This window comes from Drosophila arizonae, chromosome 2, assembly GCF_054131065.1.
Source record: "Drosophila arizonae isolate 15081-1271.41 chromosome 2, UAZ_ARI_1.0, whole genome shotgun sequence".
Taxonomy (NCBI): Eukaryota; Metazoa; Arthropoda; class Insecta; order Diptera; family Drosophilidae; genus Drosophila; species Drosophila arizonae.
In genome coordinates this window covers 5,278,357-5,294,901 of record NC_142922.1, presented here as the reverse complement: position 1 = coordinate 5,294,901, position 16,545 = coordinate 5,278,357, and the positions used below count along the sequence as shown (strand labels likewise).

Here is a 16,545-nt window from a genome sequence, read left to right as displayed (position 1 = left end):
CGTTGCTTTTGTTGTTGTTGCTTAGCTTTTGTTTGCGCCCTGCACTTGCTGGCCACACTTAATGACTTTTATGCACACACACATACACACAAACACACACCCACTCGAACCTACCTGACCTTGTCTAACTCTCGTGCACTGAGAGAATACTAAAGTAATGCTAAACACAGCTAGCTCATGGTATGAATAGAAGAAAATTAAAATATTATATGATTTTTTTTTTCCAATTGAAATTATATGTAAATTGAAAATTGTCTAATAAAATTCAGCAAATTATTAAATGATAAACATTGTAAACCGATGACACCGATGCTCAAGAGACCGTCGTTATTTCCGGAACACGATATAGCTATATAAATTTGCCCAGCTAAATTTGTCTGGTTTTGTGTATACACAAAAATGATATGTATTTTGGCTTGTGTAAAATTAGAACAAATTTTCATCAAATGTAGCAGAAAACTTGTTTACTAAATTATACGAATTATTAATATAAAAAAATGTAGAGATGAATATTTGATTCCAAAAACCAAAATAGACTTTATAAAAAATGTTATGGTATATAAAAAAAAAATAAAAGTTAAGCCAAAATATTAAAACATTTTTTTTTTTTTTTTTTTGTAATAGACATAAATATATAGTTCAGATCTGCGTTTTATAAAAAGTGAAAATTACGGTATTTTTGTTTACTAAATTCTTTCTCTTAAACAAAGACCAGAGTATGACTCTGACAGGCCCAAAGGCGAATATCTTGAGAGATAAATGATTGACAATATTTAAGAACATTCCATTCGAATAGTCCTTAGCTCTTGGACAAGCTGCAGCATGCTCACACATCCTGATCCTTTATAGGGTATACCAAGCTATAACTTCAAAAATAACTAAGCTAATTCTAACCATCAAAAATGCTCTCTCTGTTCAACTCATTCTTCGAGTGTATGTGCTGCAGTTACTGCAGTTGTTGCTGCTACTCCTGCCACTCCTGCTGCCGCTACTGCTGCTGCTGGCTGTGGCAAACGTGCTGCTTGTTGGGTTTGTGGTCTGCAGCAGACAGAGTTGTCCGCTCACACCATTGATAAGGACTATTTTTCGGCAGCAATTAATTTGAAGTTTAACACGCAGCATTGAGACTGACCAGGCGAGCCCCACCCACGCCCCCTGGCCGGCCATGGCAAACAAATGCGAGGCACAAGTGAAACATTATTACATAATGTGGTTTGTCTGCCAGAGGCCAGCAGGCGACAACAGCCAAAGTCAATGAGGCAGTCGGCCAGGTGCTCTGCTGATGTGGCCTAAGCTGTCCCGATTGTCTACGCAAAGCTGCTACTTAAGCAACTGCTTCTGTGTGTGCTTGTGTGTTTGTTTGCATTAGTGTTAGTGTTTGTGTTTGTGTTTGTGTGGACAGGACATAATCCTGGCGCACCACATGCGTGCGACTGCAAACAGTCGACTTCAAGGACTACCCAAATGCAAACAGGTGATGACAACGGCGACAGCAGCGATAAGCGAAAATAATAATAACAAAACAAGCCAGAGAAAGCGCCAAGGAGACACACACTCGCCGAGAGAGCGAGAGAGAGAGAGGGAGAGAGTGGGAGGTCTATTCAGTAAGATAGCCCAGAAGTCTCTCTCTCTCTCGCTCTCTACATCTGACGCAGGCGCACAAACATATTCGAAATTCGAACTAGCGACTCGCAGGAGTCGTGCCAGCTTAAAAGCAAGCGCTGGCCGCATGCTAAGCTCAGTCTAGTGCTGTATCCGTGAGCGGCAAGGACACGCGTGCAGTGCCTGCGAACAGTTCCAAAAAGTGACTAACAAAAGTGAGGCTCAGCGCTTAAATGGCCTAAAGCCAATTACGAGTGTCAAAAAAAAAAAAAAAACAACAACAAAGAATACAATTAAAAAAAACAAAAATAAACAAAGAAAAACGTAAATATATATAACTCAGAGCAAATGCTGGCCACATGCTAAATGCGTGTGTGTGCGAGTGTCTGTGTCTGTGTATGTGTGTGTGTGTGTGCTTTGTTATGATGCCCGAGCTTGTTGTTGCGTGTGGCAGGCAGCTGCAGACGTCAAACTTTTTGGCAGACATCAGGGCGTCAAGGAAGCTGTGTGACTTTTGTTGCTATGGCCCGCACAGGATGTGCGGCAGCAGCAGCTGAAGGACTCAGCTGGCGATGTTTTCGTTTAGTCATTCATAAATTTATATAGCATACTTCTGTGCGCTGCTAGTTTCATTTCTCCTCCTGCTTCTTCTCTTTTATCTGTTCACAAGTTTTTCCTGCATGCCAGAGACACAAAAGCATAAATATATTAAGTTTGAGCTCAAAAGCAAAAGTTTCCTTGATACATTTCTATTAAGTTTAAATAAGTTTATTTTTATTAAATTTGATTTAAACTCTCTTACAAATATTTCTCTAGTTTAGATAGCTGCAAACCGAAATTTATGACTCTGCTCTGTTCAAATAGAACATTCAATTTAAATGCAAGCTGCATCAAACTGTAGTGCTTCAACTGTGAAAACAAACCGAGGAACAAAATAAATTAAAGTCCAAAGAAAACAAACAAAAAGCAACGAACGCTGTAGCAAGCCAAAACAAACCGAAAAGCAAAACAAAAGCGTAAAGCGCAAAGCGAAATTTAAACGTCTGTATATTAATCAGTGGCTGTCGCCCCGTGGACAGCCTCAGCTTCGAGCTTCGCTCTTCAAGCCTCAAGCTTCCTGCTGGACACCAGGACAACTTATCACCGAGGATTTGGAAGCGGCGAGTGCAAAGCCGCTTAGAGGCGAGGGACGTCGCTGCGCTGGCCCCCAAAGGAAAACGCTAATCAACGGCCACAGCGACCAGACGACAGACACAGCTTCTGCTACTGGCCACGCCCCCTTTAGCTGTACCAACAGCAGCAGCTAGAAGAAGCAGCTCAAACATCGCCTCATTTGGCCACTGCGGATTATGTTAATTAGGTAATTTTTGCTTTGATTGCGCGTACCTTGAATTCGTGACACAGACACAGACAGACACACACACACCCACACACACACACACCCTATCACACTTCATCCGCCCTCGCTTGGGGCCTGTCCACGTCGCTTACATATTTATGAAATTTTCATGTAAATCTCGCTAATTCATGCACATTTTGGAGCTGCTGCTCCGCCCCCCTCTTCTTGTTCCTTCTGCTACGGCTACTGCTGCTGCTCCTGCTCCTGTTATATATCCTGTCGCTGTTTTTGTTTTGTTTTTTGTATGTCTTAATTGCAACATAATTTTCTTTTTTCCTTGTCCGTTTGCATTGTTCAGAAAGAATTGAAAACAAATGTCAGACGAACAACACAACAACAAAAATGAAAGGGAAAACATAATTAAAACGCGCAGCAAAAGTTTATGCGTAAATTAGAAAAGTTCTCAAGTGATTTTTTATTTAAAATTATATTTTCATATTTGTCTTTGCTTTTCTACCTGACTTTTATGTAAGTAAATTTCAAAATATTTTGAGCAGAGCAAAGAATGCATGTTTTATTAGAAAAGTTCTGAAAGCAGCTAGAAACATACAGAAGACGGAAAATATAGAGATAGATAAATAGAAGATCGAGTATGGAAGAGAGAAAATAGAAGAAGGGAGGCAAAAGAGAGAAACTTAAACCGAATATAGAAGGGCGAAGGAAAAAAAGAAAATATACTCTAGGAAAGGGTAGATATGATATGATAGATATATAGAATATGCTAGATAGTAGAGAAAGAAAGTTATGAGATATAGAAGATAGAAGATGAGGAATAGAAAATGGAGAATGTACGATGGCAGATAGAACTTAAAAGATAAAAAAATAGAATAGTGGAGAATAGAAGAGATATATCAGAAGATATGCGGCAGAGCGAGAAAGAAAACGTTTAGAAAATAAAATAAAAACAGAATATAATACAAAAGATACAAAATACTAAGCAAATGAAAGAGGGAGACAGATAATTAAAGATAATCCCAGATTCGAGTTCCATATAAATAATGCTAGCCTCAATATTTATCAATCCCAAAAGCTCTTTAGAGCTTACAAACCAAAAATCTATCATAAAATTTCAGCTTATTTCACTTGAATAGAAAATAGTAAAACACGTCAAATGGAAACTGTTATTATTTGATTTAATCAACGCCATTCGAAATAATAATATTATTCAATTTGAATCCAAAGATATTAAGTGCAATGAACGAGTTTATTTAGAGAAATCAAAAGGCCGCAGGCAATCAAATGCGCAATTTGATTAATTAAGCAACTATGAATGCCACACACACACACACAGAGAGAGAGAAACAGGCAGCTTCACAGGTTCAAGAGAAAACTAAAACAAACATTTTGTGCGCATATGTAGGCAGTGAAAAGTTTTACTTGTCGATAATTGAATTATAAAATTAGCAAGATTCAATTGGGAATTACGAGGGTCAATTCACAAATGTGAAGCCAACTCGATTCTAGGCAGCAGCTGAATTGTAACAAAACATTTATGCAGAGCGAGACCTTTATGCCCACTTGCCAACTACAACAATCGGATTGGCCAACTCTGTAAGTTGGCTTACGACAAAGTCAATGCTAATGCAATATTGTTCTCTAGGCCATGATTACTTCACTTGGCTTATTAGATAAGAACTCAAAGCAAAGCGGACAGTTGCTGTGGACATTCTAGGCAATAATCGATAAAAATCGATAACTTATTTGATTATTTCTCCGCTTAAAGTTATTACAAATAAAAATGTAGTTGCATCCTCATCCATTCAACAAAAAAAAAAACTACAAAGCGAAACATATCAAACTATCGATACATATCGATACATTATACATTTTGCTGTTTTGTAAAACCAATTGACTAAAAGTTTTATAAAGAAATTTTAAGTAATACCAAAGAATATACACTATTATCAAAAGATATCAGATAGCTTATATAAATAACAAATTGATAGAGATATTTTATCTATAACCTACTTAACAAAAACTTATCGATATTATTATTTGTATCTTTAGATTTATTATCTATAATCTAGACAACAGTAATTTATCGATCATATTTGGCAACTAGTATTATTCACGACAATAATTCATCACAAATATATTTCCACATCTCAGAAAAATCCAACCACATTATCTGCCTCAATTTCTCTACACAAAGGAGAGTACTTAAAAGTCACCATGGAATGCACACAAACTAAAAATTAAATTCCAGTTGGATTTAGCTGAGACGGAGCCATAGATACAGTCTACATAGTTTGGGCACAGCAAAAATCTTTTGAAAAAATAAATAAAAATAAAAACGAAAACTTTTTATGCAGCTGCTGCAGCAGAGAAACAAACGAAGCGAATTAGTTTCATAGTTGTTGTTGCTGTTGTTGTTATTGTTGCGACTCAGTCTGGCTGCCGTTCAGTTCAGTTTATGATTTTCAATTTAATTTTATTGATTTTGGAATTGTTTGTGCGCTGCTATATAAAATTCATGTGCACACAAACAGCACAAACAAATGAAGAATGCAAAGCTGCTTTGTGATAAAAAGCACAAATACGAAAATATGAAAATCAAATGAAATGAAACGATGAATATCCTCTGGGCATATTATTTATGTATGACAGCAGAGGAGACAACAAACAGCATGAGTGAGCCAGAAAAAGGGAGAGATAGAGAGAGAGAGAGAGAGAGAGAGAGAGAGAGAGTGATGCAGAGGGAGATATTCGATGGCAGATAAAGCAATATTCATTTGGCATTGTATGTGGCAGAGGCGAAAAGTTATAAAGTCCAAGCGCTTGAGCCAATTAAGGTAGTCACAATGTCTAATTAGATGGCAACAACGCAGATGGGCAGATAACGCACACTTACACGCACATGCCCATGCCCCCCGCCCTCCGTCGTTGCCCTATTACGGTTGTCTTCTAGATGAACTCAATTAAACATGCCCGGGCGTTGGCCAAGTGCCTCTTAAAGAGCAGCCAAAGCGGCCGCAACATGGCGTATGAGTAATACGACAGCGCACGCACACAAGCTCGCCCAATTGCCCCAACGTCTGAGACAAACACAAAGCCAAGCAACAGTCCCCACTTGAGCTACATTGTTTACGGTTAGAGCGGAGGGCTGCGACTCCTGCTCCCGCACCCGCACCCGCCACTGCTTCAACTCCTGCAATCCGTGAGCATCGAGTTATATGTACATAACAATCAAAATCGTTAGCTCTTACCCACTTGGAGCAGAGTGGGCGAAGTGGGCGGCGTGGGCGACCTGGCCAGGCAGCTAGTTGAGCAAATGTACAGCCAGTCGTAAGGTAGCATATAATCAAATATTTTTATACACTTCCCCCTGCTCCTGTGTGTGGCTTGGCAAGGTAAGCACAAAGCTCAGGGGAGTAGAGCCGCGGGTAGGGTAGAGCCGGCAACCGGCAACCGCAGCTACCCACCCACATGCAGAGGGGGTGCGTGGCACAATTTGCATATTTATGAAGAAGCAGCACCCGCACCCAACTGCAAGACGCTTTAAGCTGCCTCAAATTGAAAAACGCGTTCAAGATACAAATGCAAATGGGCAACTCGCAGGAGGAGCAACAATAATCTGCGCTGATTTACGATTTGCAGGCGCGAAATAGACACAGACGTCGAGCTGATGTCGAGAATAGGCCGTTTAAGCAGACAATTTGCGTGCGCAATTTGCAGTTCATGGGCGGCACACGCACCCCCCCCCCCCCCCCCCCCCCCCCCCAACCCCAAGCCCACAACATTTTTGCAACAAAATAGCGAAAGAGCAGAAGGAAAGAGAGAGAGAAAGCGCAAATAAAACACAGATTTTGATCTCCAGTTCGCCGAATCGCAAGCTCAAATACCAAAATGAAAATGTGTTTCATTTTCTTTATTTCCTTTTGGTGGAGGGCAACATGAAATATGCACAGCCAGCAGAAAAACAGGCGATAGATTTTTGAGGCGACCATGAAGCATTGGCGCTTGATCCGATTCATAACAGAAATTGCGCTCAAATTTTTGCAATAACTGTAAAACAAAACAAAATCTACTTTATTTGCAATTTATTTAGCAGAGGCAAATGTTTTATTTTTTATGCGAAATTTTCTTTTGTTTTTTTTTTTTCGCATATTTTCATTCAGCAGAAATTGTAAATTTACTTTCGGAAAATGCACTCGACATGCAGCAAACACATGCAGCAAATTGTGGCTCTATTTGCAAACATCGTTATTCATAAGAGTTCACTTAGAGAAATTGTCAACGACTTTTGTTTAGAGTGAAAATATTGACTAAGATTTTTCTTGTGAAAGTTTTCAATTGAGCTGAGCTTAAATTTAAATTGTGTATTTATTTCATTTTTTTTATTTTTTATTTTTCAGCTAAAAAATGAGAAAGATTTAGATTTACATAAGTTCACTGAGAGAAGGAGAGAGATAGAGAGAGTATACTTGCACATAGTTCTCAGATAAATTAAATAAAAGAGGGAGAGATAGAGAGAATAGACTTTTACTTAGGTCCTAGATTAATTGAAGACTCTGCCACAATTTCCTCTTAGTATTAACAGCTTAAAGCTTTCGCATTTCTCACAGTGTATTTTAAAAATATAGCACAATTACCAATGCCAACTGAGGTGCCATAGGAAGACCGAACAAAACACTAAGAATGGTTAGCCAAAGCTCAAGCAGACTTCAAATAATTGTCTGTCTCACTCTCCCTCCCTCACTCTCTCTTTCTTCCTCTCTCTCTGCTCGCCCTGCCTTGCTTAGGTATAATGCAAATGGCTTGCCATAAAGGAAAGCAGGACGCACGCTGGCAAATCTCACGTTAATGCCTAATCCCTGACATTAAAGTGTTGCGCCAACAAAGTGATTTGTTGTAGACAAAGCGACCGCGCACTATGGAGCTGCCATGCCACAGAGAGACACAGAGACATCGAGACAGACACGCAGACAGACAGACAGACAGAGATACGGCACAATGGGGCACAACGAGGCATTGCAAATAATCTTTGCAGTAAATACGCAACAACAAAGCAGCAGCAGCAGCAACAACAACAACAACAAAATGGCATAGAATGTGTCTGGGGATCATTATTTGCGCAAGTGGGAAACAAAACGTAGGCAAAAAGCTAGCCCAACCCCAGCAAAAATGTCGCACATGACTGCGACGAATGCGTGTGCGTGTGCGTGAGCGTGTGTATGCGAGTGTGCGTGTGTGCGCGTGCCAGCGTGTATTTGAATGTGTAATTTAAGCATTAGAGCTGCGAAAAAAAAAAACCTGAACTCAGAGAAGCAGCAAGAAGTAACAGCAGCAACAGCAGCAGCAGCAGCAGGAAACCGAAGCCAACACAGGCTAAAGCACACACACACGCACACACATACACACACATGAAAACGAAAATTGAATAAATTATGCGTGTCATCACATGCCGCCAGCTGAAGGGGCGGCTGCGGCTCCTGCTGCTGTTCCTGCTCCTGCTGCTCCTGCTGATGTTGTGGCTGGAGCAAAGGCAAGTTCTTGCCACCGCCAGCCTAGCCCGGCAATTTGTGCTGCAAAGCAGACAGCGACAACAACAACAGCAACAACAGCAAGCAGAACATGCAACACGACATTTAATTAAGCATTTTGTATTCATCGGAAATGTCATAAAAATGTAGAAACAGCCGCGTTACGAGCGCTTGTGCGGCGCTAGCGGCAAAGCAGACAATACGCTCACACACACACACACACACATATATATATATGTGCTTTTGTGTGTGTGTGCGTGTTTGCGCGCTTTATGTTCCATTTAATTGGGCAGAAGAATCAACTGCAATGCAGCAATTGCACAATTGACAAAACCGCATTAGAGACTAGCGTGCATTATGTTCATTTCAAATAGAAATGTGTAACAATTGAAGTTTATAATTATATGCACTTTATTTTGTATTTCAATGTGAATCACTGTGAAGTTAGCGCAAGAAAGAAAAATCTAAACCATTGAATACAGCATTAACTCAATGATTTGGTATTTTCTTAAACACAAGCATGCTAGATTTCCCTTTATACTATTTCACAGAATATTCTTATCAATTTTCCATAAATTTTTAATGAGATATTTCATATAATTTAGCTTTATTTATTTATTTATTTTTTTTAATGTTTTTTATTTTTTTTTTTTAATGTTTTTAAAATATATGAATATTTCTTTTACATTTATTAACAATTGTAACACTATATTTTATGTAATATTAATATGTAAATAAAATATACTATTAAAATATTTTTTTATTTACATATGCTTGATAGAATATTAATATATTTTTTATATTATCATTTAATATTAAAAAAAAAAATATATCTATATATATTATATATATATATATATATATATATATATATATATATTATATATATATATATATATTATATATATTATATAGATGAGGAATATATATATATAATATAGATGTATATATATATATATATTTATTTACGTTTTAAATATATTTTTTAGATTTTTAATAATATAAAAAATATGTTCAATTATTTTTCAATAATATTTATTTATTGAATATATTTGTTTTGATTATAATTTAAAGCATATTATAATACATATTATTACATTGCAAATATTTTTTTTTTATGTATAAACATATTTTTAAATATTTAATTTTATATTAATATAACAAAATTCAATTTCTTTCAAAACTTGAAATTTAAGGAAACAAACAGCGAACCGTCATAGATATTTCACATTTTCATTTTTCTATATTTATTATTTATGTATCAAAAAAAACCTAGAGATTAATTGAAACTGAATGAAAACAAATGTACAAAAAATAATTGGATTTCACCTTGGGCAAATAATATGCCTTGAGAATATTGCATTACATTTGACAAACATCATTTCTTTACTCGATTAAAAAACCTGTTAAGTTCAATTTGACATTTAATAAGAAAACAGTATAAAAATATAACAAAATAAAGCATAAAATTTTACGTCAACTTTGACAAGAAACTATCCAACGCTACAAGCGCCCCAGAGCAGAACATTTAAATATATATATGAAAGTAAAATCAAATATTACATGAAAATCCAGCTGAAAAGTTCGTTTAAAGTGAAATTCGAGACGGAAACTTTTGGCAGCCAGCGAAAAAAAATATATATCAATTTAAATGGGAAACTATGCGATTTCGCTGTGCGGTCAAGAGTCTTCACTGGAGCAGCCACGAGCTGAACTGTTTTTGCCCAACAGTCTCTATCATAAAACATAAATTGATAATTTATTTATATAGCCTGGAACGTTGCGGTTCACTCTGTGGCTGTGGCTGTTGCTGTTGCTGTCGCAACCTAAACGTAAAGTCACGTAGCTCAGTGGAGCGACCCCTCAGGAGAGAAATAGTGAAAATATGCAAAGCAAGGCGGGGGGAAGAGGGCAGAGCTGAGGCAGAGTCGGGGCTGAGTCTGAGGCTGAGGCTATGCGGGTCGCTGCGTGGGCGTCTCTGACGTATCCCATTTCAAGGTTCAATTGCAAAAGGCGAAATGCAAAAACAAAAAAAGCAAATATGTAGATAGTATATATATACTCGATATATATATGTATGTGTATATAAAATAGCTAACCAAATGCCAATATCCTTGAAAGTGGCAAACAATAAGGGCTCCAGCGACGCAAAGCACTAAACAAAGATTTTGGTTGCATACACACACACACACGCATACACACATAGAAACCTCTAGATATACGACTATTTGTTTGCCTGTGTAGTTAGCCTTGAAAATATTTAGTTGGCACTCAGCGTTGCGTTGCGTATACGCATAGTTAGCCCGCCATCATGAAGGCGACATTCACAGGGCACCTATGAGACATCAAGGTGTGTAGGTGTGAGCGGGCGTATATATGTATATGTGTGTGTGCTGAGTGTTAGTTTCAAGCCAGCACTTTGACATTGATTTTTTCTTCTCTTTTTTTGTGATATCCTACTTGCAGCTGCCTTGATGCTGTTTATGTTTATGTTCTCGACTTGACTTTCAGTGCTCCACACACACACACACACGCACACATACACGCCACACACACGCACTTAGCTAAGGTAACGGTACCAGTGGCATCATCATTTGGTATTCAACGTAGCATTAAGGTCAGGATATCTGGGATTTATAAGTTTTGTCAGCAGTTTTCGCTTTCACATCCTTTTCTCTGCTTATTTATGCAGGTCAAAGGGCGCTGCTGGGCAGTGTTTTGCACTTTGCCACATCATAACCGGCAGCTGTTCGAGAGCCCAGTCACTTATTATTTATGCATCGAAATTAAATGCCACGAAAAAAAGAAGAAAATGCTCGGCAAGCCAAAACGAATTTAATACATCAACATTTGCGGCTCGAAATATTCAACATGTTTGCTTTATTCTTCGTGCGATCCTCGCTTAAATTGCTTAACGCTACGTCTAGCGGTGGGGGTGGAGTAAAAAGTTATATGCCACGCCCACACAGAATGGCGCACGGCTGCCTGCACTTTCGACACTTTGCGCCTCACGGCCAAACGGTTATGGCTTATAATGAAAGCCGAGCACAAAAAATAAGGAAAAACCAAGAGAAAATTTGGAGTGAGGAGGCAGTGAGGGGCGTGGGCGTGGGCATGTGCGTGGCGTGAGTGGGTGCTCTGCGGCAGCTGTGTGGGCGAGCGGCACAACAAATTAAAAACTTGGACGCAAGGCAAAATGTTTTCCCATTAAAATATGAAAAATTGCGCAATAAGTTTGCCTTGGCCCAAAGCATTTAAAAAATATGCAAAACAGCCAACGAACTATTCCTTTGCTAAAGCCAAAATTATGAATTATATCTGAAGTATTCTATGAAAAAAAAAAAAAAAAAAAAAAGCATATTCTCCTTATATAGCAAATGAATGAAAGCTTTTCTATTTAAGCCAGCCGCCTTTCATTTCATTTTTAAAGACAAAGATTGAATTGCCGCTTAGGGGCTGAGGCTGAGGAGAGTGTGTTCATTCAATAAGCACAATTCACTATTATATAATATGCTATGATGGTAGAACTATTACTGAGCTAAAAGCTGAGTGCTAAAACACAGCTGATTCCTACCTAAGAAATGGACAAAAAATCATTTTATTTTAATTCCTGTGGTATTAAGCAAGCTTTTCTAGGAAACTACAATTATGGTTCTCTGTTCAAGAAGAGAATTACAAAGCTGGCAGCAGAATCAAATTTCAGCAATCGATTCGAGTTTAAAATTCAACATGATTTAACAACATACAAGGAGAACATGAGCAAACATGCATTATTTTCCATCATATTTTCATCGCTCCCTTTCAGTTCTTTTACATTTACAATGAAGTAATTCAAAGATGCTTGCCTCCCAGGCGGTGGTCACCCACATATCATATCATTTGATGAGTTAACTGTACCTCTCTTGATCTTTCTCCAACGGCCTTTAGGCCGTTTCTATCAAAAGACATAGGGTTGCCAAATTCTTTCGACGAATATCGACAACCCTGTATTGGTGTAAGGCTGAGAGCTTGCATAGCATAGCATTCGCGAGAGTTCGCATGTTGTCTGCAAGCTTCTCATTTACAGTTTCAAATTCTCCTATGAGGGAGAGAGAGAGAGAGAGAGAAAGAGAGAGATACATATACAGGAGGAGAGATACTCAAAGGTAGCTATTTATACCATGAGAGAGAGAGACAGAGAGAGAGATACGCAAAGGTAGCTGTTTGCTGAACATAGTTTTAATAGATGTGAGAGAAAGAGCAAGAGAGATAGAGAGAGATAATGAGACATTTGGCTAAACATACTTCCGAGAGTTGCTGAGGGAGAGAAATGGTCATTCTGGAAAGCCAACCGACTGGAAATTTTTTTCTTGAAGGCAGTTGTCAAAGATTAAAATGAGAATGGAGCAGACGAAATGGGCATAAATCCGACATATAGCATATGATGTAATGGGATTATTCAATGCTCATTCAGTACGTCAAACGGATTCTGAAGAGGGTATATTCTTGTAATTGAAATTGATAGATTAATAAATCAAGTTATATGAGTAATGTGTACAACAAAAATTCTGCATAGAATGCAGCAATAAACAAAACCTATTTAATTTTCTTTAAATATATATAGAGGAGCTCAGCTCAAGCAGGACACATTCGAACGTACCTAAATCACTTCAACCTCAAGTTACTGTTTACTCTGAAGCTCCAACTTGAGCCATAAATACTTGTGTTCGTTGAGGCAGAAGGACAGGCGCACCAGCCACAACTTAAGTATGCCTTCTGTGCGCCTAGCTGATCTTAAATCAGGAGCGACTCTTCGGCGGGTCAGAGACACGTCCAGTCATAACGAGCTAGTGGAGCTAATTGCTGGGGCAATCCTCCATCGGCGGGGAGCGTAAGACGCAGAGAAAGGCAGAAATTACCGACATATATCATGGGGCTAATGCTTAAGGCGAACGAACCCTTGCTTGCCTCTGTCGCTAACTTTGCGTGTTGAACTTGTGATTTCCGCCACATTAATTTCAATTTCAACATAAAAAGACGCCCACGAGGAGCGAATCAGCACGGCCCAGGTTGGAGCCGGGGCCAGTTGAGGACACGGCGCATTTGGTAAATGCCTTAATGGCCTAATTTTTGTTTTCATGCCCGAAGACTGCGCGGAGCAGGAGCTCAAAAAAAATACGACAGTTATGCGTGTAATATTTTTTATATATATATATATACTTTTTTTTGTGAGGGGCAAATGGAAATTATCATTGAAGCTGGGAGCTGGGCGCGGAGAGCTGGCAGCATTTGGGCGCTGGCAATTTTAAGGGTTCAACGGCAGCGCTTGTGGGCCATGAAATGATGTCGTAAATATTTAAAGTTTGCGGTCTGCCGGAAGGCAAAGCCTGCAAAGGCTGCCTCTGGGGGAGCTCCTCTCCCTCTCTCTCTCTCTCTCCACTGCCCTTACAATAATTTGATACTTGAAAAATGGGGCATAATGTGCGTTAATGTTAATGGCGCGTATTACTGACAAGTGCCTGGCTGATAAATGTTTGCAGAGCAATTGAATGCCGAAACAGATGTGCTAATTTTCAGCCCAGTGCTGGGGGACGACCTCAATCTGGTACAGTTGATTCAGTGCAATCAAAACTTGGCCCCTCATATCGATAGCAAAACTTGTTAACAAAGCAACAAACGCTTGACAACTCTGTGGGGCAACGGAAGCAGCTGCCCCACGGCTATGAAAATTAAAAGAGACCAAATGCCAAAAGTTAGCCAAAGGAGCACACGACACACAACAATGGCACAGCCCCCAAATAAAACAAAAGCCGAAGCAAGCAACAACAGAAACAAAATATATAAAAAGAAGCAAACAAAACAAAACGCAGCCAACGTTGACAACCAGCATCAAAATAACAAGCCAAATGTGCAGTGCGGCTGCGAGTGCTGATGATGGTGGTGGTGGTGCTTGGGTGGTTCAAGTGGCGCCACTATGCGGCTGCAGGTACTATAAACACAAAAATCCAATAGTGCCCCATAGAAACTGAGCATAGGATATGATAGGATAGACAGCTAGCTGGGATGGATAGATAAAAATATAAAATAGATGGGATAGATATAGAAGATTGGATAGATAGTATAGATGAGATAGTTAGGATAGATAGACAAGGCAAATTGATGTGACTTTATAATAAATTTGTGTGTGATCTAGCTAGATATGATAGGATAGCTAGATAGAAATATAGAATTAATAGGATATGCAAGCACTATAAGCACAAAATTCCAATCATGGCCTTTAAAAAGTGGGCATAAGCTATAAATAGATGTACAGATGGGATAGAGAGAGAGCGAGAGAGAGAGAAGGAGAGAGAGAGACAGAGAAATATAGAATAAACAGGATATAGAATAGATATATAGAATAAATAGGATATAGGATATATATTAAAGATTGGATAGATTGGGTAGTTAGTATAGTTGGGATATATAGGCAATGCAAAGTAATGGTATAGAAGTAAAAGTTTCAGCTTGAAGATTAAAGTCCAAAGCTTTGCAACACACAGAAAAGATATACTTAAGTAATACATTTAAATCATTTTTTTTTTTACATTTTTTGTTAATATTTAATATTTGTTTTTGTTTTTTTTTTATGTTTCATATATTTTATTTATTTATTTATTTATTTATTTATTATTTTATTTATTTTCTTACAATTTATTTATTGAGGCTTTATGTCTTAGAACACATTATACCCAAGCTGGGAATATTTTCCAGGGTATACCAAATCATAGTACCTTGGTCTTATTTTGGTTAAGCGTTTTGATTGTTTTGTGGTGCAACGCATGGCAACCCAAGGAACAAAGGCGCAAAGCAGCAGAGCAGCCAAGTTGACGACACAAAAACACACAGCACAGCACACACACACACACACACACATATGTAGAGCACTCTCAGTGTGTGCGTGGGCTAAAATATTTTTTCTCGTTTTGGGCAGTGCCTGCAATGTGAAACCACTTGAAGAGCAATCCGAGTTATTGATTTTGCACTAGCCACAGATTTTTCATCTTTCTTTCTTTTTCATTTTTCTTGCTCTTTGGCCATGTTGTGGGAGTAGCGCAAGAAGTTGGCTTAAAGCAAGCGACTAACGGCTTTAACTATCAAACCACGCACACTCGCACTTGGGGCTGCTGTCGCTGTGGTAGCTAAACTGCTTAGCGCTTCCACTCATATCTCTGAGGCTGACAATTTGGAGCACATAATGCTAGTTGTTCAGCCGTTTGTCAAATGTTTGTGGATGTGTGCGTATGTGTGTGTGTATGTGTGTGTGTGTGTGCGTGGGCCTAATCTGGCAATCAGGTCAGTCCAAATGCCAGAATGGCCATCTGAAGCAGACACGTATCACAGATTTAATGGCCGGGGCACAGGCAATTTGGCAAATTATTAGAAAATCATTGTGCCACTTTATGTGGCAGGCTAGAAAATATATGACAGAGTGACACCAGTTGAGCAGGCGCCACAGCAGCAGCAGCAGCAGCCGTCGCTCGCGGCCAACTGTTAGAGGTCAAGCTGTCAAAATCATTTGGCCAAAATGCAATTTATGCTGTACAATCAGATTCCTACTCGAGTTGAGTGCTGATTATTGTGCAGTGCATAGGCTGATGACAAACAACAATAACAACAACAACAACCATAATAGTAGATGCCGCATTATTGAAAAACTTTTGCAATTTCATAAAAAGCTTTGTCAATCCAGCAAGGGGTTAAAACTGCGAGTAAAACAATAAAACTTAATGTTGCCCCATTCGAGGCCAGACAGCCAGTCCACAATTTTTTATTAAAATATCTCTTTTTTTTTTTTTTTTTTTTTTGTGTGTTTTGTCTGATTTTGAGTTAGCAAAATGAAGCCAGAGACGAAACCAACTGGAAAACATTCAAAGAAAAAATAGTCAAATGGAACAAATAAAAGGGGAAAGAAGAAGAGAGTAAAAGTAAAAGTCGAAGTTTTTATGCTCTTTAAAACGCAGCAGTCTGAAAGGAAGCTTATAACAAATTTCAGAATTCAATGGGTTATATTATGAATGTAAAATTTGACAAAAAATTAAA

General features: G+C 38.5%; 2 protein-coding genes across 2 annotated transcripts in view; one reads left to right on the top strand and one right to left on the bottom strand.

The window, feature by feature from the left end:
• timeout (circadian regulator timeout) overlaps positions 1–16,545 on the bottom strand; it is a 92,599-nt gene that overhangs the window by 9,580 nt on the left and 66,474 nt on the right. The window lies entirely within an intron of this gene.
• Positions 1,727–16,545, top strand: part of 2mit (leucine-rich repeat-containing protein 2mit) — a 34,678-nt gene continuing 19,859 nt past the window's right edge. The window contains exons 1-2 of the mRNA XM_089462768.1: positions 1,727–1,926; positions 2,419–2,962. The gene's annotated coding sequence lies outside the window, so the exon portion shown is untranslated. The remainder of the gene's footprint in view (positions 1,927–2,418; positions 2,963–16,545) is intronic.